Below are 26,981 nucleotides of genomic sequence, written 5' to 3' on the forward strand. Positions count from 1 at the left end.
CGACAGCATCCTGTGTTAGATTGTTATTCACCATGATTTCTAGTCTTTTTGCATTATTACTATGGTCTTTCCCTGTTAACTTTTTTAGATTCTCCCAGATCAATTTAGAATTTCCCTTTGCCTCACCAATTATGTTAATAAAAAAGTTTGCCTTGGCCTGTCTGATTTCTTTCGTCACCTTATTTCTCAACATGGTAAACCTACGTCTGTCATGCTCTAATTTGGATTTTAGGGCTGTTTTTAGAGCATAATCTCGTTCTTTCATCAATTTCCAAATTTCTCCATTTAGCCAAGGAAGAGTGCTGTTTTGGCCAGGTTTGGATTTGATTTTCTTTAGGAAACCATTTATTGTAGTCTGGATTGTGGAAAGATAGAAAAACCTCACTATCAGCTTCCACGTCTGTATAGGACAAGAGATCATTCCAGTTAATTCCATTAATTGCGTTTTCAAAATAGTTTAATTCACTCTTAGGTATTCTTAGCTGATCCGGCTTTCTAACAATGTAGCCTTGTGACCAGCTAGTAGTTGGTTGATATGGTGCAGTAGGTTACAGTACAACATTACTAAATGATAACAACGTAGCCTTGTGACCAGCTAGTAGTTGGTTGATATGGTGCAGTAGGTTACAGTACAACATTACTAAATGATAACAACGTAGCCTTGTGACCAGATAGTAGTTGGTTGATATGGTGCAGTAGACTACAGTACAACATTACTAAATGATAACAATGTAGCCTTGTGACCAGATAGTAGTTGGTTGATATGGTGCAGTAGGTTACAGTACAACATTACTAAATGATAACAACGTAGCCTTGTGACCAGATAGTAGTTGGTTGATATGGTGCAGTAGGTTACAGTACAACATTACTAAATGATAACAACGTAGCCTTGTGACCAGCTAGTAGTTGGTTGATATGGTGCAGTAGGTTACAGTACAACATTACTAAATGATAACAACGTAGCCTTGTGACCAGATAGTAGTTGGTTGATATGGGGTGCAGTAGGTTACAGTACAACATTACTAAATGATAACAACGTAGCCTTGTGACCAGATAGTAGTTGGTTGATATGGTGCAGTAGACTACAGTACAACATTACTAAATGATAACAACGTAGCCTTGTGACCAGATAGTAGTTGGTTGATATGGGGTGCAGTTAACTAGCGTCGTTGTTATTCGTTGGGTCCCTTGACAAAATTATGTTATTTTTGACTTGGTAAAATAAGCTAATGGTTGTGTACACTCTCACTAGATAGAATTATGTGGTGAGGTCTTGTTGAGAAATGTCACACCATTTCTCAGTGCTCAATGTCTCAACACTGTTTCTCAAAAGAACCACAACCATTTGTCCTGTTCATCTCTCACAGCTTAGTTCAGTCTACTGCTAAATAACAGGATATGGAGAAACAGCATTTGGCTGTGAGTCCAGAACCATGAGTCAGTCATGTAGACAAAGGGGAAGTGTTCTAGCAGAGGGAGCAGGTCTCATCAGTACATCATGTGACTTTAGTTAAATACATAGATACACTGGATAAACATTATAACAGACTTTAATTAAATACATAGATACACTGGATAAACATTATAACAGACTAATTAAATACATAGTTACACTGGATAAACATTATAACAGACTAATTAAATACATAGATACACTGGATAAACATTATTACAGACTTTAATTAAATATATAGATTCACTGGATAAACATTATAACAGACTTTAATTAAATACATAGATTCACTGGATAAACATTATAACAGACTAATTAAATACATAGATACACTGGATAAACATTATAACAGACTAATTAAATACATAGATACACTGGATAAACATTATAACAGACTTTAATTAAATATATAGATACACTGGATAAACATTATAACAGACTAATTAAATACATAGATACACTGGATAAACATTATAACAGACTAATTAAATACATAGATACACTGGATAAACATTATTACAGACTAATTAAATACATAGATACACTGGATAAACATTATTACAGACTAATTAAATATATAGATACACTGGATAAACATTATAACAGACTTTAATTAAATACATAGATACACTGGATAAACATTATAACAGACTTTAATTAAATACATAGATACACTGGATAAACATTATAACAGACTAATTCAATACATAGATTCACTGGATAAACATTATAACAGACTAATTCAATACATAGATACACTGGATAAACATTATAACAGACTTTAATTAAATATATAGATACACTGGATAAACATTATAACAGACTAATTAAATACATAGATACACTGGATAAACATTATAACAGACTAATTAAATACATAGATACACTGGATAAACATTATTACAGACTAATTAAATACATAGATACACTGGATAAACATTATAACAGACTTGAATGAAATACATAGATACACTGGATAATCATTATAACAGACTAATTAAATACATAGATACACTGGATAAACATTATAACAGACTAATTAAATACATAGATACACTGGATAAACATTATTACATACTAATTGCAGTAGACTACAGTACAACATTACTAAATGATAACAACGTAGCCTTGTGACCAGCTAGTAGTTGGTTGATATGGGGTGCAGTTAACTAGCGTCGTTGTTATTTGTTGGGTCCCTTGACTAAATCATGTTATTTTTGACTTGGTAAAATAAGCTAATGGTTTTGTACTCTCTCACTAGATAGAATTATGTGGTTTGGTGGCAGATTTTCAACAGAAAATAGACAGATACAGTATATCATCAGCAATTGTCAATCAGATGAGATGCACAGCGAACCCATATTGAATTTCATTCATTTATAAATGTGTAGACTAATTATTGTTAATATTCCAGGTTTCAGGCCGTCCAATCACAACCCTGAAGCCCCCTGTCCCCAGCAGGAAAGACCAGGAAAAAGTGTTAGCTGAAGGTACAACTTCCTATTGAGGAAATGTAAGACAACTCAATGTCATATTTAGAGTTACTGACATGAATAGAAGCATATACAAACAATCTATCACATGTATTTTATAAAGCCCCTTTTACATCAGCAGTTGTCACAAAGAGCTTATACAGATACCCAGCCTATAACCCCAAAGAGCAAGCAATGCAGACGTAGAAGCACAGTGGCTAGGAAAGTCTCCCTAGAAAGGCAGGAACCTAGGAAGAAACCTAGAGAGGAACCAGGCTCTGAGGGGTGGCCAGTCTTCTGGCTGTGCTGGTGGAGATGATAAAAGACTACAGCCATTTAGACAGATGACCAGCAGTGTCAAATAATAGAGGTTTATAGAGGGTGCAATAGTTCAGCACCTCAGGAGTAAATGCCAGTTGGCTCTTCATAGCTGAGCGTTTAGAGGTTGAGACAGTAGGTCCGGTAGAGAGAGACAGGATCAAACAGCGGGTCTGGGACAAGGTAGTACCTCTGGTGAGCCTTGAGCAGGTCAGGGTTCCATAGCTGCAGACAGAAACAGCAGAGACTGGATCAGCAGCACGACCAGGTGGACTGGAGACAGGGACAGACAGGAGTCGTCAGGCCAGGTAGTCCTGAGGCAGGGTCCTAGATCTCATGTCATTCAGTAATACATGTCCTTTGATCTCCTTTTTACTGGACACTGTTGATAGCCATTTTTCCCAAGCTAATCACTGATTGGCCGACTACAAGGATGTGGTCAGGTTGAGACTTCTGAGTCATAATAACACAGAACACACACATCAGATTGCAAGGGCAAGTACAATACGTGAGTTACTTGATGTGGAATAGAGTTCCATGTAGTCATGGCTCTATGTAGTACTGTGCTCCTCCCATAGTCTGTTCTGTTTAGGTTGGTGTGTAGTCAAGGCTTTGTCATTAAAATGATATTGTGCCTATTTTTCAGATCTGCCCACCTGCTCAGTGGGTGACAGGTCTTTCCACCAAGCTGTTCCAGGCCTGGAGTGGCATGCTGGAACTTCCAGAGGCTTCTACACCTGAAGCATTGTGATGTGGTCCAGGTAATTATCAAACACACGTTTACACACTCACTCAATCACTCACTCTGTTTTGTTATATAATTATTTTAACTTTTGAAAATTGTTCCTCTCTCTCTTAGATCTGACAGCACTATTAGCTCAACCACAGTCTTCACAGCTGCAGTCGTCTGCCCCTGCACCTGCTACACCGGCCACGACAGCTGATACAGGTCATTATCACATCCATGTATACACACATGCACCCTCTCCCTCACTTGGGGCTCTATTCAATCACTTCCTCTTCAGCCGACATCCACATAGAGGTTGTTTTGGTGGTGTCTGAGGTGGAACTGTGTTAGAGATGTCAAATCCACAAGCTGCTCCTGACATTATACCTAAAGGGGACGTTGCCATTGGCTGCACGGATTCACATTAACAGAAATCTCATGCAGCCCAGTTTAGAAGTTTCAACACTGGAATGTGAGATGTAATCTGCACCTCCATTAGGCTGATAGAAATCCTCATGATTTAGAATGTGAGATGTAATCTACACCTCCATTAGGCTGATAGAAATCCTCATGATTTAGAATGTGAGATGTAATCTACACCTCCATTAGGCTGATAGAAATCCTCATGATTTAGAATGTGAGATGTAATCTGCACCTCCATTAGGCTGATAGAAATCCTCATGATTTAGAATGTGAGATGTAATCTACACCTCCATTAGGCTGATAGAAATCCTCATGATTTAGAATGTGAGATGTAATCTACACCTCCATTAGGCTGATAGAAATCCTCATGATTTAGAATGTGAGATGTAATCTACACCTCCATTAGGCTGATAGAAATCCTCATGATTTAGTTTCATGATTTAGAATGTGACCGTCATTATTTCTATATGACCTACACTTTCTCCTTCTGAACTTGTAACGTGAGTAGGACGGCTGTAGTTTTGTGACTTTGATCAAGAGCTGCTGCTCACTGATTGGACAGATCCAACACAGTTACACCTCTGACACGGCCAAAACATCAGCTATGTGGTGTCAGATATCACCGGTTAACACTTGATCTGATTGGATCTAGGCCTTACACTCATTCAGTCTGTTTAGTTTGTGATTATTGTCAGTTCAGAAAATTGTGCCTCTCTCTTTTAGATCTGCCAGCCCCAGCAGTTCAGCTGCAGTCTCAGCAGTCCTCTGCTGTGGTCTTTCATTTACCGGCTGCACCAGTTCCTACTACACTGGCCGTGAAGGGAGGAACTGTTGAGGAGACCCAGATGGATACAGGTCATTCAGAATTCTATTGCATATGCTCAGTCACACCAACAGATGTACACAGACATGTTGTTCACCTGTATACTTACTGTCACTTTGTGTGTCTCTCTTTCAGATCTGCCTGACAGCCTCACCCAGAAGACACTGGGCCTATCAAGACTGACAAAGCAGAGATGGGTGGCTGACAAGGAAAAATAAAACACACACACACATTATCCACAATGTAAACACATTGTAATTACTTGTTTATTTAATGTTTTGCTGCATTTTATTTGAGGATTGGAGAGATCTACTCCTTCATATCCATTCTTAATATCTACATAATTACTCTCCATATCTATCAAATCAAAGGGTGATTGATAATATTGTAAAAGACTATGGCTTAATGTTTACAGTTTGAGGAAATTCTGTGTGCTTTTTTCTGAGTTGAAAACATGTGTTGGTTCCACTTTTCTGGGCTCCGTTATTTACAAATAAGGAAAACTTCAAATGTGAATATATAAAATGAAGATATTAGAATACAGCCGTAGACAGAAGTCAAAGATCAACATACAACTGATGTCTCTCCTGAGTTCTGCCCCGAACAAAAGAAAGACAGGATCTTATATAGATCACCCCTTATGGTGTCAAACCCTGTATGTGCAGCTAAAAGAACAAGTTATTCTTAACACAAGGTTTCTGAGAACCGGTCTCAGCAGTATGTAAATCTGCCCTTGTTTCAGAGAAAAACAGAAGCTGTCTCTCTGTGTCTCTCTGTGTCTCGCTGTCATCCACAGTCCCTTTTCTCACCTCTTCTCACAGACGCAGGGCTGCGGGTTTTGGCAGAGAGCTACACACAGAGAGGCCTCAATATTCAGCTATACAGTGAGTATAAGTACAATGGCACGTCAGCAAATGAATAACAACATAATCAATGGTGGGGGTCTTTAGAAGACCCCCAAATCAACTTTAACCCTTCACATGCCTCCCTCTCACACACACATTAGACCCAATGTAAATAAATTGTAATAACTTGTTTATTTTATTTGAGGAAAATATCTGTAGTAAAGTACAATCACAGTAAAAGCAATGTCTTTGGTTTATTGGATATTTCTCTGAATACAATGTGTGACCAGAAGGAAGTCGGCAGACCTGCAACCCCTGGACTGTGTGGGTTTTGTCATCTGGAGCTGAAAAATAGAGAGATGGGAGGAAGAGTGGAGTTTAAAGGTTTATCATTAATAACAGACACAATTCTAGAATTAATTCATATTAGAATATATTACATAATGTTTCTGGAACATGCTTAATCCTGACATTGTCAAGGCCATACAAATATTGTATACCAAACAATTTAAAATTTTAAATTTTACATGACATATCCATTTATATGATATCCACATTTGTGGCTATTGATGATATCTGTGTTTTCTGTGAAAAAGAAGGTGAGAATCTGTCCCACTTGTTCTTTAATGTAAATTTGTGTCAGAATTCTGGGAAAACTTTGCAAAATACTTATTTACCATTATGAACACGACCCATGTTTTTGACATGAAAGATATATGTTCCTATTGCAATGATAACAAGACCATTGAAATGATTGTGAATTTTTGTATTCTTGTTGCCAAATAGTTTATACACAGACAAAAATTCTATACCAAAATTACAAATTTTTCTGATTGAATTTAACTATCTTATTAAAACATTAACCCCAGTGAATAACAACAAGAATAACATTTTCCTGAATCATTATAGATTTTTTCAGAGTGATTACAATGGCACTAGAATTGTTTATTTTTTTATTACTTCATTGATATTGTTTGTATGTTTTAGTATTTTCTCGTTAATACCTGCGTTCTGTTTTATATGATGTGTCGTGTCTTTGGGGTACGATTAAACTGAAGACAGGTTTATCAATTAACTCCCTGTAATTATTATCACGCAATTAAACTGATTAATCGTTTAATTGTAATTAACTAGGAGATCGGGGCACCAAGGACAATATTCAGATAACAAAGTTATAATTTTCCTAATATAACTTTCCTGTATTATAATATTATATTCTATTATAGTATAGGCCGATTATCTTCTGGTTTAAATGGTGTATTTTACCTCGAGTCCAGTCTCATTCCAAACGTCGTAAATTGTTGTATCTGCACGAACCCAGTCTTTACTAAAATCATCCATACATCAATTGTCTTAAAATCATTTATTTACTACACTAAGTAATTAACAGAAAACATACAAACAGTAATTATTGTCACAAAGGATTGGTATAGTAATGTGCCCTAATGGCTAACAGGCATGGCAGGTCTGTTAGACAATGGGTCATAAACGGTCAGCTGAGAAGGTACACAGAGTTCATTAATATTAACAATTGACAATTGAAGGCTCGCTCATTCGGGAACAATTGCAATCAATATATATTTACGCTCATGTGTCGTCGTTCTTTGTTGGAACGTCGTTCTGTGGAGAGTTTTGTCTCTCTCTCTCTCTCTCTCGGTTAGAATGGATCTTTCAGAGCGACATTCATTAATGTGGTCATAGAATGGATGTTTCGTTGGTCTTCGCGTTCGATGATATAATTTACTTAGCTGCAGACTAATAATTAATATCAAAGACTTGTTCTTATTCTGTCGGTCTCGATAGTCTAAAAGTTAACCATGTGGTGTAGTTCACTTTCAGTAGAGGAATTGGATGGTAAAACCTATTGGCCATGGAGTGGAGGCCTGGTCTAAAGAAATGTAAATCAGGGAGTGTTTTATAGTGCCCATAGAACAGCTTGTCAAATGACGCCTGGTCCTGTATGTGTCCCTGGGGGCGTGCCTATGACTGAGTTAGACTTGGTTACAGAAATACAATTCTATCACATTAACATCAGTACATAGCATCTCAATGTATTACAAAAGCTTTATCCTTATTAATACATTCTATACAACCATTATGATGCAAGTCTCAAGCTGAGGCTATTATATAAACAGTTTTATGGTAATATGGCTATATTGTCTCTTCTGAGTATCACAAAATTGTACCAAGCGGACCAGTTCATAGCTGGATTCTTCACCAATCTTCCACACCTTCTCCAGAACACAAATGTCGCTTGGCTCCCCAATTCTGTGCGTTGGAAGAATTTCCTGTGTCTCTCTATGGGCCATGTGGCCAGAGACTCTCCTGGAATTTTACCACTCCTTCACACAGGGAATGGGTGGGGGAAGGTAGGTTGGGAGATGGTGCAAAAGGGGAGGGGGTCAACTGTCCTCCCTGTACCAAAAGAGGCCAACGTCATGACATACCACCCCTGGTGGTTTGGATCTTGTTTATCCTGCAAGTTACAAATCAACATAAAATCATGACCACGTGATGTCCCATTGGTAGATCATCGTTGCAGTCCTCTCTGGTAGTTGAACTTGGTAGGCTCTCTGAAAGCGGAGCCGTCCACCACAAGGATGGGCAGTTGATGTCCGGTTGGTGATCGCCGTTGCGGTCTCCTCTAGTGGTGTACCTTGGTAGGTTCCCTGGAAGCTGTAAAGTACCCCAGGAAGGGCCAGGGGATGTCCTGGTTGGTGGTCGCCGTTACGGTCCCCCCCTCTGGTGGTTTACCTTGGTAGTCTCTCTGACAGCGGGCATGCCGCCACAAGGATAGGCTGTGGGTGGCCGGATTTGGGGTCACCGTTGCGGACCCGTCGTCCAGACTGGAAGATCTGGGCAGTAACTTAGGTAGATGTTAACAACGCACACACACTCATGAACTATATATAATTACATTCATTCCCCAATGAGCGGCGTTGTGGCACTAAGTGATGGTTGTATGGGGACTTTGTTTAACCTCTATGGGCTAGGTGGGACGCAAGCGTCCCACCCGTGGTGCACTCCATCAACAGCAGGTGCATTTCAAGAGCGGCAAATTTGAATCCAAATAAATGTCAAAATTCAAATTTTTCAAACATACAACTATTTTACACCCTTTGAAAGATAAACATCTCCTTAATCTAACCACGTTTTACGATTTCAAAAAGGTTTTACGGCGAAAGCATAAATTTAGAGTATGTTAGGACAGTACATTTACAAGAGTTGTGTGTAATGTTTTGTCAATTCAAAGACAGGGTCACCAAAACCATAAAACCAGCTAAAATGATGCACTAACCTTTTACAATCTCCATCAGATGACACTCCTAGGACATTATGTTAGACAATGCATGAATTTTTAGTTCTATCAAGTTCATATTTATATCCAAAAAGAGCGTTTTACTATGGCATTGATGTTGAGGAAATCGTTTCCCTCCAATAACCGGCAGTCAAGTCAGCACCACAAATTAAATAATTAAAATTAGAAAACATTGGTAAAATATTATATTGTCATTTAAAGAATTATAGATTTACATCTCTTGAACGCAATCAACTTGCCAGATTTAAAAATAACCTTACTGGGAAATCACACTTTGCAATAATCTGAGCACTGCGCCCAGAAAAATACGCGTTGCGATACAGACTAGCCGTCATGTTGGGGAGATCTAAAATCGAAAATACTATGTAAATAATCCATTACCTTTGATTCTCTTCATCAGATGTCACTTCCAGGTATCACAGGTCCATAACGAATGTAGTTTTGTTCAAAAAAGCTCATCATTTATGTCCAAAAATCTCCGTCTTGTTAGCACATGATCTAAGCCAGCCGGACTTCTCGTCATGAACGAGGGGAAAAAATATATTTACGTTCATTCAAACATGTCAAACGTTGTATAGCATAAATCATTAGGGCCTTTTTTAACCAGAACATGAATAATATTCAAGGTGGACGAATGCATTCTCTTTTATAACGTATTGGAACGAGGGTACCCAACATGAACTCGCGCGCCAGGTGTCTAATGGGCCATCATCGTTCCATGGCTCTTGTTCGGTCAGATCTCCCTCCAGAAGACTCAAAACACTTTGTAAAGGCTGGTGACATCTAGTGGAAGCAATAGGAAGTGCCAAAATATTCCTCAGCCCCTGTGTTTTTCAATGGCATAGGTTTAAAGGTAATACAACACATCAGGTATCCACTTCCTGTCAGAAAATGTCTCAGGGTTTTGCCTGCCAAATGAGTTCTGTTATACTCACAGACACCATTCAAACAGTTTTAGAAACTTTAGAGTGTTTTCTATCCATATATAATAAGTATATGCATATTCTAGTTACTGGGTAGGATTAGTAACCAGATTAAATCGGGTACATTTTTTTATCCAGCCGTGCAAATACTGCCCCCTAGCCCCAACAGGTTAAGGCTCTATCACTTCCTAAGTGTCAAAGGAACTGAACCGAAAAGGAATGAAAGCATAAACAAAAATTATACAAAATATAGTTCTCACACAAGAAAAATCATCTAATTGGACTGTATTCTATATACGTCCAATGTTCTGGCAAAATGATTATCATGGCATTGTCTCTAATGCCATATCTAGGGTTTTTCCTACTTAGTGTGTTGCTTAGGCGCTATCCTAAGTTTAACTATATGATAAGTCTACAGCTGTAATGCATTAGTTTTGGGCAGTCTACAGGGATGACCTATGGACTTCTGGGAAGAAAACTGGTGAGTGCTGTAGAGTCAAAGGCCTAGAAGTAAATGTTCAACTTTACTAAGGCTGGTATATTGCTTGGGCCCTTAAGTGGTCCTAGCATAAATCCTAATTGGATGTTCCGTTGTGCATGTGCGCTTATGCTTACACAAGCGCGCATGTCAAGGGAAGAAAACCAAGTATCCGGGCAGATTACAACTTGTTCAGAATGAGTCTGACGTAGTCAGGTAATTTTCAGGTCAATGCCTGGAGGTCAGTCAGAATTGGTGTCAAGGGAGTCTGTAGTAGTTTTTCTACAAGTCACTGTCTTCCACTATTGTAGTGGCGATAGGTATGAAGCCTATTTCATAGCTATGTTATCCACGGAGGAGCTAACCTCACGACGGAAGTACTCTTTAAGTATTGGACCAGTCATACGTGGTGTGATCATGGTTCATGACTTCTAATAATTTTCCTCCTGAATGGAGGATCCTATTTATTAGTGACATGTGTCTTAACCATTGGAAGAGTGCACTGGAGATTCCCCTCCACGTGTTGCACTCTGAGTGACTCCTATGTCGCTGTTGTCAATGGTAATTTGATTGGTTAAGTCTCTAACCTTCTTACTGATTGTAGCTGGACTGACTGTTGCTAGTATTGGTACTGGTACTCAAGGGGACCAGTTATCCTACCGATTTATTCGGAAATATTATCTACCGGAACACATGATTGGAGCATTTTACTAGTTGTATTGTAGTTGAACCTACGCATGGCAAAGAATGATTATTGATGCCATTAGTTTTGGAGGTGGACAAGTCCACTGGACTTCCTTTACGACCAGTGTGGTACACCTCAGTACTATCTTAGATGTCTTCTAAGATAATCCCCGTCTAGGGGCCTGTCTGCTCCTCACTGTTCTCATAGGAGAGTTTACAACTAGATTTGATTTATGCTCTGGCGGCCTCGTACGGTGTTGTCCGTAGTCTTGACCCCCCCCACCGGCCTCGATGAAGCTCATCATGGGTCTGGGCTACTATTCCCCCCCTTTGTGCCTCGGGACCCCCCCACCAGCGGGTGGTGTTGGTGTCCGATGCGCAAATGAAAAGGTCGGACCCTATGTACGAGTTGTCAGCGGCCGCGTTGTTATGAGAATGGCTGTAACCTTTCAACCAAATCTCCTGGTGTTTGTGCTTCAAAACGTTCAGTGGCTGTCGAGGCATGTCAGTCACCACCGCGTCCGCGTGTGGCAACCTCTTCAGTACCTGCGAACTGAGACGAGGATATCGGTCTGTGATATCGCAAAGTGTTTCACCAGTGGGAGTCATCGGGTCAGTTGCTGGACTGACGCCATTAGTGTCATTGTAAGGGGTGACAGTCCCCAACAAAGCGGAAGGTGTATCATCGGAAGCAGAGTATACTCTGCGCATCAATGTTTTTCTTGCTGGGACGGCCGCAGTGCTTGCGGAAGTGTCCAAAGGGAAAGAGAAGTTCATCTCAACTACCGTATTGCATGACTGCAAGGAGGAGGGAAGTTGCTCATTCACAGAGACAGCTGGCTCGAAATCATGAAAAGAATGGTCAATCAGGTTGGCTGATGGAATGTGTCGAGATATCGTACTCTCTCCGTGGATCGGATTTTGTACCAAGAGGTTTCTAAACGTCTTTTTCCCAAGGGGTGCTTTCGACAGATACCCCTCGTGAATGACTGCGTTGCAGCTAGCATTAGGGGGAGACAGTGTGTTCAGTGGAGAAGGCACTGTGGCCTGTGACCATACCTGGTTGGTTTTCCAATCCATCAATGGGAGTAACCGATCCATCAAGTCTGCTCCAAGTAGCAGGGGTACAGTTTCGAGGCTGGTAACATACACAGGGTGAACGAGCGATACGTCCTGGAAATTGTAGTTTCAGCATGACTCTCAATGTGAAAGGTGAGGTAGTCTGAGTGACCCCTCGAAGTTTATTGTCGCATCGTTCCACTTTTAACCAACGTTTAGTTGGCTTCAAAGCCCTTTTGAGATCATCAAACAATGTTTGAGAGATGAGTGATATTGTCGCACCCAAATCAATTAGCGCATGACAAGCTAAGCAGTCCTCCAGGACTGTTTCCAGGTATGGCCGTTTAGATTCGTGGTTAGTGGACATATTCCCCACAAAGTGGAGTGGTCGTTCGCAACGACGTGATGTGCCATGTCTGTTCAAGATGGAAGCAGATTGACTTTTCCGATTTTGAGTGGGCTTGGCTTTAACGAAGCGCTTGACCTTTTTCTTCGCAACTTTTGTATCAGAGTCTATAGACAAAGCCCGGGGGCTTGTTTCTTGATCAAGCGGGCCCTGGATAGGGTCTTGAATGAGAGCGGGAGAAATTTGAACTTTAACCTCTATGGGCTAGGTGGGACGTCCCACCTGCTCAACAGCCAGTTGAATCCTGTGGCGCGTTATTCAAATCCTTAGATATGCTATTACTTCAATTTTTCAAAAATATGACTATTTTACACCATTTTAAAGATAAGACTCTCGTTAATCTAACCACACTGTCCGATTTGAAAAAAGGCTTTACAACGAAAGCAAAACATTAGATTATGTCAGCAGACTACCCAGCCAGAAATAATCAGACACCCATTTTTCAAGCTAGCATATAATGTCACATAAACCCAAACCACAGCTAAATGTAGAACTAACCTTTGATGATCTTCATCAGATGACAACCCTAGGACATTATGTTATACAATACATGCATGTTTTGTTCAATCAAGTTCATATTTATATCAAAAACCAGCTTTTTACATTAGCATGTGACTAGCATGTGACTAGCATTCCCACCGAACACTGCCTGTGAATTTACTAAATTACTCACGATAAACGTTCACAAAAAGCATAACAATTATTTTAAGAATTATAGATACAGAACTCCTCTATGCACTCGATATGTCCGATTTTAAAATAGCTTTTCGGTGAATGCACATTTTGCAATATTCTCAGTAGATAGCCCGGCATCACAGGGCTAGCTATTTAGACACCCAGCAGGTTTAGCACTCATCAAAGTCAGATTTACTATAAGAAAAATGTTCTTACCTTTGTTGTCTTCGTCAGAATGCACTCCCAGGACTTCTACTTCAATAACAAATGTTGGTTTGGTCCAAAATAATCCATCGTTATATCCAAACAGCGCCGTTTTGTTTGTGCGTTCTAGACACTATCCTAAAGGCTAAATAAGGGTGACGAGCATGGTGCAATTCGTGACAAAAGAATTCTAAATATTCCATTACCGTACTTCGAAGCATGTCAACCGCTGTTTAAAATCAATTTTTATGCCATTTTTCTCATAAAAAAGTGATAATATTCCGACCGGGAATCTGCGTTTAGATAAACAGACAAAGGAAAAGAAACCATTCGGTCGAAGTGGGCACGCGCCTAAGCCCATAGTACTCTGAGTGGCCACTTGCCAAAAGCGATAAAGTGTTTCAGCCAGAGCCTGCCTCGATATCGTTCAACGTTTTCCCAGGCTCTGAGACCCTATGGACGACGTAGGAAGTGTCACGTTATTGCACAGATCCTGAGTCTTCAATAAAAAGAGCCAAGATGAAACACTACTTCTCAGACAGGCCACTTCCTGCTTGAAATCTTCTCAGGTTTTGGCCTGCCATAGGAATTCTGTTATACTCACAGACACCATTCAAACAGTTTTAGAAACTTTAGGGTGTTTTCTATCCAAAGCCAATAATTATATGCATATTCTAGTTACTGGGCAGGTGTAGTAACCAGATTAAATCGGGTACGTTTTTTATCCAGCCGTGCAAATACTGCCCCCTATCCCCAACAGGTTAATGTCCTTGCTATGGGTGTTAATTCCTGCGGACCTGGTGTCCGGTAATTCCCCGTCTAGTCCTTGTGACTTATCTTTTACCCTTTTCTCAAATTGTTCTCGCTTAAGTTCTTCCCGTAGTGGGACTTCTGGAGAACATCGGTCTATGTTTTGATCGTCCTTGAACCCTTTGTTACTCTTGTGCTCTGACACTTTTTGTGGGTTGGGTGCAGGAACGTAGCGAACGAGTCGATTGTAGCGGTAGTCATGTTGATGGCTACGTACTTTACAGTTATTTCGACCGCGGAGGTTATTGGAATCATGGTTTCGTGGTAGAAACTGTTGTTGTGCGTCATCTCTCGACGCTCCAATACCTGATAATGTACCCTTTAACTGGAGTGAGTGCTCCTGGTCAAACTTCAAAACTGAGTGGTCAGGGATCTTAGCATTGTGAACTTTTGATGCCTCAAAAGCTGTGCTTGCAAGCTCTCTGAGTTGTAAGATAGGCAAACCAACGTGGGCGGCAGGGCCCAAGTAGGTAATGAAGGTGGGATACATGTTCGACAGAAACATTTGTTTGAATGGTAACAGCTCTTCCATTCCTGTTTCAGTGAGTAGGCCAAAGTAAGCTGAACGAAGCCTATGATCGTAAGCTTGTGGGTGTTCGTTCCGAGCTTGTTTGACGGTGTTAGCCAGTGAGCAATCGTGTTTGCGAGTCGCCGAACCACTGAATTCTAATTTCAAAGCTGTGGCAAGTTTAGCGTAGTCATTTAGCACGTGTTCCTGTTGTAGGCGAATGAACCTTGTCACGTGTCTATTCGACGTTCGCTTCAACAGGTAAACCCTGTCAGAACCCGTAGCGTTCGAGTAGCCATCCAACGCGTCCTCTATGTCAGCTAGGAACGTCTCCGTATCGTTTGGCTGACCTGGAACGGGGTCAAAGGTGGGGAAATTCTTGACGAGTTTGTCAAGGTATTCCGCGCCAAGCGGGCGGAGAGGGTTGGCTTCATCCTGTGGAGAAATTGGGGCCGAAAGGCCAAGAGAGGAAGCCAAGCCTTGTTGTTGTTGGCCAAGAGGCGCCATATTACTCAGTGCCGAAGGGCAAAGAGGAGAAGACTGAAGGGACACATGAGGGGGGCAAGGTCTGAAACCTATTGTCTTCACTCCTGTGAGTACAGGGCTCCGGTTGCTTGGATGGGTAGTCGCGCTGTAGAGCGTGACCATTCTGGATTTCCTCCAGATGGTACCTAATGGTGGAATTCTGCTGCATTGCAGAGTCCACTTGAGCGCTTAGAGTACCGATTTTGGACACGTGAGTGTCACACCTGCTCCTTTCGATCTCAAAATTATCTGTCATGTTTTGCAGATAGAGGTCCTGAGTACGGAGCGAGAGATTCAGTGATGAGATTTCCTCTGCTTGCTTAGAAATCAATATTTCCAACCTCATCACCTGAGTTCTCTCATCATTCATTTGGTCAGCGACTTCAATAAGTTCTGCTGATTTATCATCCAACTTTGTCACTGTGTTCATTAACTGATCGTCTTTGGTCTGCAGCGTTTTGAGGAGAACCGTGTTATTTTGAGTAACATTCAACAAAACAGCATGCATGTTGTCAAGTTGAGCGCTCCTGTTTGTAGATAACTCTTCAGATTTATCTAGTTTGGCGTGGACATCATCGTATTTAGTTTTGGCTAAATCGAGTTGTTCCTGTAGCATATGATTTTGTTCCTGTAGAAAACAATTTTGTTGAAGAGCTTGTGCTTGTTCATCGTCGTACGTTTTTGCAATTACATTTAATTGTTCAGTTTTCGAACGCAGTTCCATAGCTAGCAGAATTTTTCCCTTGTCTGCATTGGTCATTGGTTTCCCGGTTCTCTCCACCTGTCCCTTTATGTCTACCGTTACCTGCTCGTGCTTCAGCTGTGCACTGCGATATTGGACAGATGGCAATCTCGGATGGCAAGACATCAGAGCTAGACTGGAGAGAACCTTTACGAGGCCTGCGCCCGATGGTTGATTTTGGAAAACATTGTTGTCTGCTTTTCCACTAATGGCATAATTAGGGTTGTTATCGCTGCTGAGGTCAGAGATCAATCCATTTACAGGTGGAGGTTCACTAATTACCGGGCGAGTGGGGACCACCCCCTCTGATAGCTTGCACATTATTAGAACATTTGAAAGGAAAAAATATTTTTCCTAATTTTCCAAAATTTGGTTTTGGAATGTGGAAAACTGCAAAGACGATTTTAATCTATTTATAGACGTTAATGAACCATCAGTACTGTACAGTACTGTGGAAGTTGGACGTGAATGAATTTGCCAAAGCAAATTGAATTAATCAATGCCAATGATTAGTCCTACCTGGGTAGGCTATCTGGGTATTAAACTTGAATTACCTGAGAGGTTGCTTCATCCAGGTTAATATGCAAAGTTTAAGTTGTCTCATTTAATTGGAAGAACCTAGAAAGGTATGTTCAACAATTTAACTTATTAAATTGAATGAGACGATAATCCATACAATCACCATTGATTGGATATCATAAGTGTAAACCGTAGGTCAAATGTTGGGACCCTTCACCACTAGGGTACGCTCCTCCCTGGGGCTGAAGCCACATGGGATTCACTCCCGTCAGTAATGGGTTTGGTGAATGTGCTTTGCTAAAGCAGATTTTACTGATTAATCTATTTATGATATATCAAACCTGTATAGGCTATCTGGGAATTAACTTTGAATTACCTGAGAGGTTGCTTCATCAAGGTTAATATGCAAAGTTTAAGTTGTCTCATTTAGTTGGAAGAACCTAGAAAGGTATGTTCGACAATTTAACTAAATAAATTGAATGAGGCAATGATACCCAAGCAATTCAGATTGTGGGGTTATCATAACAGTAATGTAGTTTAAATGTTTAGGGTACATTCACCACTATACTTTCCCTTAAGGCCGAAGCCACATGGGGTTCACTCCCGTGAGTAATGGGTTTTACTGATTAATCTATTTATGATATATCAAACCTGTATAGGCTATCTGGGAATTAACTTTCAATTAACCTGAGAGCATTGCTTCTTCTAAGTTAAGTTTGGAAAAAGTTAATCATGTATCATTATGGACGCCCAATCAATTTTAGATATTTTTTTAAAAGATCCACTTGAAAAGGTAAATCTGGCAATTTCACTTGTTAGTTAAATTGAATGAGACGTCATATCCAGTCAATTGCGATTGTCTGGATATGTTACCGTGCTCCACATTTGAATTTCCCCTAGAGATGTACTGGCAATTCTTCACCACCAGGGTGCAGAATGCTGAAATTAAATGGAAGTACAAAGGTCGGACTTCCGTCGCGCTAGCGGAGGAATTTTAAACGTGTTACGGGGAGGGTAAAATGTTCCCTCTCTGTTAGCTTGCCCGTAATGCTAAGCTATTACTACTTGGTTCAGGAGTATCACTTCCAAGCACCAAAATAGGATCCTTTCACTATGGAAAGGGTGGGTTTTCTAGTGACGTCTCACCTTAACCCCATTCAGCATATTCTGCTAGCGTTTATGCTGACCGGAGCGACACGGTACTTAAATACAGATACGCATACGGTCTGCCCACACTGTCTTAGTGCAGTAGGCAAATTATTCGGCTCAGTTACCGGACAGTTAACTTCTAATTTCTAACCTTACTCTAGAAGTTAATATTGACCGACAGAAATAGTACCGTTTGGCCTAACGGACTAAAACTGGAATTTATCCCTCACTGCTATCGACATAAGACCGGAACTACTCTAAATAGCTTCTCTCAATGGGAAATGCACAATCACTTTGTTTAGATAGCAGGCTGTTTGTACAATTCTGTTTGCACAATTGATATATAGAATTTCACAGCAAAGTCCAATTCTATCTTAGATTCCTCACACGGGGCACCATATATGCCTTGTCTTTGGGGTACCATTAAACTGAAGACAGGTTTATCAATTAACTCCCTGTAATTATTATCACGCGATTAAACTGATTAATCGTTTAATTGTAATTAACTAGGAGATCGGGGCACCAAGGAGAATATTTAGATTACAAAGTTATAATTTTCCTAATATAACTTTCCTGTATTATAATATTATATTCTATTATAGTATAGGCCGATTATCTTCTGGTTTAAATGGTGTATTTTACCTCGAGTCCAGTCTCATTCCAAACGTCGTAAATTGTTGTATCTGCACGAACCCAGTCTTTACTAAAATCATCCATACATCAATTGTCTTAAAATCATTTATTTACTACACTAAGTAATTAACAGAAAACATACAAACAGTAATTATCGTCACAAAGGATTGGTATAGTAATGTGCCCTAATGGCTAACAGGCATGGCTGGTCTGTTAGACAATGGGTCATAAACGGTCAGCTGAGAAGGTACACAGAGTTCATTAATACTAACAATTGACAATTGAAGGCTCGCTCATTCGGGAACAATTGCAATCAATATATATTTACGCTCATGTGTCGTCGTGATCCTTGTTCGAGCGTCGTTCTGATGGAGAGTTCTCTCTCTCTCTCTCTCTCTCTCGGTTAGAATGGATCTTTCAAAGCGACATTCATTAATGTCGTTATAGAATGGATGTTTCGTTGGTCTTCGCGTTCGATGATATAATTTACTTAGCTGCAGACTAATAATTAATATCAAAGACTTGTTCTTATTCTGTCGGTCTCGATAGTCTAAAAGTTAACCACGTGGTGTAGTTCACTTTCAGTAGAGGAATTGGATGGTAAAACCTATTGGCCATGGAGTGGAGGCCTGGTCTAAAGAAATGTAAATCAGGGTGGGTTTTATAGTGACCCTTGAACAGGCTTGTCAAATGACGCCTGGTCCTGTATGTGACCCTGGGGGCGTGCCTATTACTGAGTTAGACTTGGTTACAGAAATACAATTCTATCACATTAACATCAGTACATAGCATCTCAATGTATTACAAAAGCTTTATCCTTATTAATACATTCTATACAACCATTATGATGCAAGTCTCAAGCTGAGGCTATTATATAAACAGTTTTATGGTAATATGGCTATATTGTCTCTTCTGAGTATCACAAAATTGTACCAAGCGGACCAGTTCGTAGCTGGATTTTTCACCAATCCTCCATACCTTCTCCAGAACACAAATGTCGCTTGGCTCCCCAATTCTGTGCGTTGGAAGAATTTCCTGTGTCTCTCTATGGGCCATGTGGCCAGAGACTCTCCTGGAATTTTACCACTCCTTCACACAGGGAATGGGTGGGGGAAGGTAGGTTGGGAGATGGTGCAAAAGGGGAGGGGGTCAACTGTCCTCCCTGTACCAAAAGAGGCCAACGTCATGACAGATGTAACAATGTAAATTGTTGATCTGTATTTTGAATAAAAACAATTATATTAACTAAATTAAATAAAAAATAAAAAGACGCACATCGCCTTCTGCTGACTGGAGTGGGCAACGCAGTTATTACAGAATGAAAACACCTTCTCTTTCGTCGGCATGGCAACCTGTAAACATGTCAGTGGTGTCACAATGTTGCACAACAGCAGCAGAACATTCCATGGAGGGTCATTGTATCATTACACAGTGTCACTGTCAATTCTACTGTATTGGTACATGTGGTATTACAATACATTAGAAGATCTGTAGACGGCAGCATTGAAACAATTTACAACACATAGTCAACTAGCAACCTGCTCTGTTTCTGTGCTGTTTAAATATCCCACTTATTTTATTCTGTTGTTTTATCCAGCCGGCATAGGCTTAAAGGTAATTCAACACATCAGGTATCCACTTCCTGTCAGAAAATGTCTCAGGGTTTTGCCTGCCAAATGAGTTCTGTTATACTCACAGACACCATTCAAACAGTTTTAGAAACTTTAGGGTGTTTTCTATCCATATATAATAAGTATATGCATATTCTAGTTACTGGGTAGGATTAGTAACCAGATTAAATCGGGTACGTTTTTTTATCCAGCCGTGAAAATATTGCCCCCTAGCCCCAACAGGTTAATGTCTCCACCATGGATGTTTAAGTTATATAGTCTACCAAGTGTTAATGTCTCCACCATGGATGTTTAAGTTATATAGTCTACCAAGTGTTAACCTGTTTAGGATCTCCATTCACTGAAATGACTAGTATACTAAATATACTAAATATGGTGGAAACGACCACTTGATAACAGAAGGTAGAGTTCTCTGAGTGGAACGGTGGGAGACAAACAGTACCTCCTCTCCCCTTCTCCCATCCTCTTCTTTCCCCTCTCCTCTTCTCCCCATCTTATTTTCTCCCACCTCTCCTCTTCTCCCCCTCACCTCTTCTCTCCCCTTCTCCTCTTCTCTCCTCTTCTCCCATCCTCTCCTTTCCCCTCTCCTCTTCTCCCCCCTCTCCTCTCCCCTTCTCCCCCCTCTCCTCTTCTCCCCCTCTTCTCCTCCCTCTCCTCTCCCCTTCTCCCCCTCTCCTCTTCTCCCCCTCTTCTCCCCCCTCTCCTCTTCGCGCCCCTCTCCTCTTCTCCCATCCTGTCCTCTCCACTCTCCTCTTCTCTCTCCTCTCCTCTCCTCTCCTCTCCTCTTCTCTTCTCTTCTCTTCTCTTCTCTTCCCTCTCCTCTTCGCGCCCCTCTCCTCTTCTCCCATCCTGTCCTCTCCACTCTCCTCTTCTCTCTCCTCTCCTCTCCTCTCCTCTCCTCTCCTCTCCTCTCCTCTCCTCTCCTCTCCTCTCCTCTCCTCTCCTCTCCTCTTCTCTTCTCTTCTCTTCTCTTCCCTCTCCTCTTCTCCCCATCTCCTATTCTCTCCCCTTCTCCTCTCCTCTTCTCCCCCTCAACTCTTCTCCCCCTCACGTCTTCCCTCCCCTCTCCTCTTCTCCCATCCTCTCCCGTCTCCTCTTCTCCCCCCTCCTCTTCTCTGCCCTCTCCTCTCCCCTCTCCTATCCTATTCTCCCCCTCTCCTCTTCTCCCCCTCTTCTCCCCCCTCTACTCTTCGCTCCCCTCTCCTCTTCTCCCATCCTCTCCCCTCTCCTCTCCTCCCCCTCTCCTCTCCTCCCCCCTCTCCTCTTCTCTCCCCCTCTCCTCTCCTCTCACCTTCTCCCCCTCTCCTCTTCGCTCCCCTCTTCTCCCATCCTCTCCCCTCTCCTCTTCTCCCCCTCTCCCCTCTCCTCTCTCCTCTCCTCTCCCCTCTCCTCTTCTCTCCCCCTCTCCTCTCCCCTCTCCTCTTTTCCCATCCTCTCCCCTCTCCTCTTCTCCCCCTCTCCTCTCCCCTCTCCCCTTCTCTCCCCCTCTCCCCTCTCCTCTTCTCCCCCTCTCCTTTCCCCTCTCCTCTTCATCTTTTTATCACTGACTTCTCACCAGTGATGTCATCATTATGTAAAACGTTGCTGCTCTGTCAGCAGTTTCCTGTGGAGTTTTTTTAACAGATCAGTTTGCTGTAGTGTGTTCAACCACTGATCCAAGATAAGTTGCTAAGAAGTTTATCTCACATCAAAGACGTAATGAACTAATGACATAGAGGTCATATAGCCGAGCAGTATGTTCCACTCTTCAGTCCGCTCTTTATGACAGTAGACTGTATTGCTCAGTGGAGCCCCAGTTAGAGACAGATATGATACCTGCAGTGATGATCCTGTTCTGGACCACAGGTAGGATGCTGTTATACACTTGTGACAGTTACTGAGATATGTTTTAATATTGTAAGATATGTTACCATTTGCAGGGTTAGTAAAATAACATGCAACTGGAAGCAGACAGTAAAAATGTGTCTCAAAGCAGGACAATGATGTGATGACCTGTAAATGTACTTTACTGTAGTCTAACTGTCCATCTGGTGACAGGCACTAATGTCAGTTAAGTTGTGATGGTGTCATGCATCTGACTGTTGTATATTCAGTGTGTCAATGATTGATTGTATCTGTCTCTAATTTAATGAGAGTATATATTATATATTATATTGGTGTTATGTTAGAGTAGGAGAAGGGAGGGCTGTAGATGCTAGAGGTCTATGAGCTGAGTCAAAATCAACAAGTCCAACACTATATGTCAGGAAGAGTGAGAGAGCGAAAGAGAGCAAGAGAGAGAGATAAATGAGCTGAGCACGATGGAAGAGAGAGGAGGGGAGAGAGATTTAAGGAGGAGGAGAGAGAGAGAAGGGGAGGGGAGAAAGGAGGGGAGGAGAGAGAGAAGGGGAGGGGAGAGAGAAGGGGAGGGGAGACGGTAGACGGGAGACAGGAGGGTAGGGCATAGAGAAGTATAGGTGAGAGAGAAAGGGAGGGGAGAGAGAATGTTTGAGGAGAGAGGAGAGGAGGGGAGACGGGAGACGGGAGGGTAGGGCATAGAGCAGGATAGGTGAGAGATGAGGGTAGGGCTGAGAGAGATTTGTGGAGGAGAGAGGGCGGTAAAGGAGAGAGGAAAGTAGGGGAGAGAGGATGGTAAGGGACAGAGGGTAGGGGGGAGAGAAGGGTAGAGGAGAGATGAGGGGAGGGGAGAGAGGAGGGTAGGGGTGAGAGAAGGAGGGAAGAGGAGAGGAGGGGCAGGTAGAGAGGATGGGAGGGGATAGAGGATGGGAGGGGATAGAGGAGGGTAGGGGAGAGAGAGATTTGTGAAGGAGAAAGGAGGGTAGGAGAGAGAGAAGGTTAGAGGAGAGAGAAGGCGAGGGGAGAGAGGAGGGTTGGGGAGAGAGATGTAGGGGTGAGTAGGGTGAGGGGAGAGAGGATGGGAGGGGATAGAGGCTAAGGTAGAGAGAAGGGGAAGGTAGGGGAGAGAGAAGGGGAGAGGAGAGATGAGGGGAGGGGGAGAGAAGAGAGGAGGGTAGTAGAGAGAGAAGGGTAGAGGGGAGAGGAGGGTAGGGGTGAGAGAAGGGTAGAGGAGAGGGTAGGGTAGGGTATGGGATAGAGGGTAGGGTAGAGAGAAGGGGAGGGGAGAAAGGAGGGTAAGAGAGAGGAGGGTAGGAGAGAATGAAGGGTAGAGGAGAGAGGCATGTAGGTGAGAAAGAAGGGTAGAGTAGAGAGGAGGGTAGGGTATAGAGGATGGTAGTGGAGAGAGAAGGGTAGAGGAGAGGGGAGGGTAGAGGAGAGAGGAGGGTGGAGGAGAGAGGAGGGTAGAGGAGAGAGGAGGGTAGGGGAGAGAGGAGGGTGGAGTAGAGAGAATGGTAGAGGAGAAGGGAGGGTAGGGTATAGAGGATGGTAGGGGAGAGAGAATGGTAGAGGAGAGAGGAGGGGAGGGGAGAGAGGATGGTAGGGGAGAGAGAAGGGTAGAGGAGAGAGGAGGGGAGGGGAGAGAGGAGGGGAGAGAGGAGGCTATGGGAGAGATGTGATGAGGAGAGAGGAGGGTAGAGGAGAGAGGAGGGTAGGGGAGAGAGATTTGTGGAGGAGAGAGGAGTGTATTTATTTAATGAACTGACTTGTTGGAAAGGTGGCATACTATGATGGTCACAATTTGAAATTCACTGAGTTCTTCAGTAAGCCCATTCTACAGCCATTATTTGTCTATGGAGATTGCATGGCTGTGTGCTCGATTTTATTCACAGGTCAGGAACAGGTGTGGCTGAAATAGCCAAATCCACTCATTTGAAGGGGTGTCTACATGCTTTTGTATATACTGTAAGGTGTAGCTGGGTCGGCCCGTCCTCCACCACCCCAACACATCCCACTCAGCTTTAGGATCTTAGTGAAACATTCATTATTGGTTTCAGGTGTGTTAGGTCAAGGCCAGAGTGACAACCCATAGGACAGCAGACCACCAGGGCAGGACTGAGCAACCCAACAGCTATTGAAAACAGGAAGTGGTCATGTTTTTTATACAGACTCCTTTTGTCGTACAGTATTCTCCGGTATCAAAATTTCAAAGCCAACAAACACAGGGAGAAGGAGAATCTGTAGACATTCTGAGATAAAAGAGCATCCTCTTTACCAGAATTCAGCCAGAATTCACAAGACCATAACATACGCAAATATGTCCCCTTTTGTGGATGGGGGGTTAATCAACCACAAGGCTACCTTGGTCCTAACTGTCACAGGTTACATTGGTCCAAACTGTCTCATATGTCCTCCTCCACACTCTCCTCTTCTCCCCTCTCCCCTTCTCCCCATCTCCGCTTCTCCCCCATCTCCTGATCTCATTCTCCCTGCCCTTTACATAATATGTATTAGAAGCGGGGAGGGAGGGAGGGAGGGAGGGAGGGAGGGGAGAGTAATGGTCAGAACCAGAGAGAGGGGAGGGAAGGGGGAGGACAAGATGGAGGAGGGGTGGAGAGAGATGGGAGAGAGAGAATATAATTTTATCACTGACTTCTCACCTGTGATTTCATCATAACCAGTAACACATTCCACTCTTGGCCCAGCCCAACTGACCCTGACATATGGCATCAGGCCTGTTGAGTTTACCTGGGTAACAGACCTCTAGCTTCTACACCACATCCCCCCTTCTCCTGCTCTAAAATCAGACCTCATCAGTACTCATTTTGGGTGCTGGTACTGTTTATATTTAGGTGCTGGAACATTAAGCCAATATTCTATAAGAGGTGAACTCAAGCAGTAGAAAGTTAGAGGTGATATTATAGGACACTATGTGAACTTCGCTGCTCGGTCAGCAGTTTCCTGTGGAGTTTTTATTTTTCTGTAGTGTGTACAACCACTGATCCAAGATTAGTTGCTAAGAAGTTTATCTCACATCATTGACCCAATGAACTAATGACACAGAAGTCATATAGCCTAGCAGTATGTTCCACTCTTCAGTCCACTCTTCATGACAGTAGACCTGTATAGCTCAGTGGAGCCCCAGTTAGAGACAGATATGATACCTGCTGTGATATTGATGATCCTGTTCTGGAGCACAGGTAGGATGCTCTTATACTGATATACACTTGCGACATATGTTTTAATATTGTTATATATATTATAATTTGCAGGGCTAATAAAATAAAAATCTGTCTCAAAGCAGGACAATAACGTGAACACCTGTAAATATAATTCTCCATCTGGGGACCTTTTTTCTGTTTGGTCCTCTCCTGTGTGAGTGATGAGGTCACAGAATCGGGTCTGTTCAAAAGCTAGAGGTCTGTGACCTGAGTCAAGCTCAACAGGCCTGATGCTATATTTTAAGAAGAGAGAGAGAGATGAGCAGAGAGAGAGGGAGGAGAGAGGGGGTGGGGATGGCAGAGGAGAGAGTAGTGGAGAAAGAGAGGAGAGGAAGAGACGGAGCATAGCCAGGGGAAGTAAAGGTGTTAATGGTACAGAGGATACTGGGGGTACTGGGGGTGCTGAGGGTGCGGAGGGTGCGGAGAGTACAGAGGGGGCTGACGGTGCTGAGGGGGCTGAGGGGGCTAAGGGTACTGAGGTTGATGAGGGTACTGCTTGGTGGTGGGGTGGGTGGTGGTGGGTGCTGGGTGCTCCCCCCCTCCTTAGGTATGTGGATCTCAGTTATGTCCTGTATGACGAGGTCCGTGATAAAGTCACTCTCACTACACTGGAAATGTACTGGAATAGAACAACAAAAAAGCAAAAACATTTATTATACATGTTGTGTCTTTGGCTATTTTGGATTAAGTGATATGACATGCTATTCAATAAAATAATTTCTCTGTAATTAACCTGTCTGGGCTAGGGGGCAGTATTTTCACGGCTGGATAAAAAACTTACCTGATTTACACTGGTTACTACTCCTGCCAAGAAACGAGAATATGCATATTATTAGTAGATTTGGATAGAAAACTCTGAAGTTTCTAAAACTGTTATTTTAAGAATGATATATAGAGAACTCCTTTATGCAATCGCTATGTCAGATTTTAAAATAGCTTTCGGCGAAAGCACATTTTGCAATATTCTGAGTACATAGCTCAGCCATCACGGCTAGCTATTTTGACACCCGCCAACTTCGGGACACACTAAACTCAGAATTAGTATTAGAAAAATGGTATTACCTTTGCTGATCTTCGTCAGAAGGCACTCCCAGGACTGCTACTTCCACAAAAAAAATGTTGTTTTTGTTCCAAATAATCCATAGTTATGTCTAAATACCTCAGTTTTGTTCGTGCGTTCAGGTCACTATCCAAAGGGTAACGCGCGAGCGCATTTTTGAGACAAAAAAAATCTTAGAAGCATGTCAAACGCTGTTTAAAATCAATTTTTATGGTATTTTTCTCGTAAAATAGCGATAATATTCCAATCAGACAATAGTGTATTCATTCAAAGAGGAAAAAAAAAACAGCGTGGTCTCGTGAACGCGCATATCCAATCTCTTTGCCACCAGGCAGACCACTGAGAAACTGAGCTACTGTAATCTGCCCAGAGACAGGAGACGCCTCAATCCACTTTCTGAAGGCTTTAGAGAGCCAATGGAAGCCTTAGAAAGTGCTACATAACCCTAGAGACACTGTAGTTTTGATAGAGAACCAAAAGAAGAACAACAAATTCTCAGACAGGCCACTTCCTGCTTGGAATTGTCTCAGGTTTTTGC

At 42.1% G+C, this 26,981-nt stretch overlaps 1 long non-coding RNA gene across 3 annotated transcripts in view; it reads left to right on the top strand.

Moving 5' to 3' along the window:
- The window catches only part of LOC106570624 (uncharacterized), a 56,212-nt gene that overhangs the window by 6,920 nt on the left and 22,311 nt on the right, over positions 1–26,981 (top strand). The window contains exons 2-8 of one of the 3 annotated variants that reach the window (XR_006763504.2): positions 2,868–2,943; positions 3,890–4,004; positions 4,103–4,192; positions 5,117–5,248; positions 5,352–5,459; positions 6,038–6,100; positions 6,352–7,132. This is a non-coding gene — a long non-coding RNA (uncharacterized LOC106570624). Of the gene's footprint in view, positions 1–2,867; positions 2,967–3,889; positions 4,005–4,102; positions 4,193–5,116; positions 5,249–5,351; positions 6,316–6,351; positions 7,133–26,981 lie in introns of those variants that run through there. The other 2 variants (XR_014393100.1, XR_014393101.1) reach the window with 2 other exon arrangements.

The sequence above is a fragment of the Salmo salar genome, chromosome 08, assembly GCF_965601325.2.
Source record: "Salmo salar chromosome 08, fSalSal1, whole genome shotgun sequence".
In the NCBI taxonomy this organism is placed as follows: domain Eukaryota; kingdom Metazoa; phylum Chordata; class Actinopteri; order Salmoniformes; family Salmonidae; genus Salmo; species Salmo salar.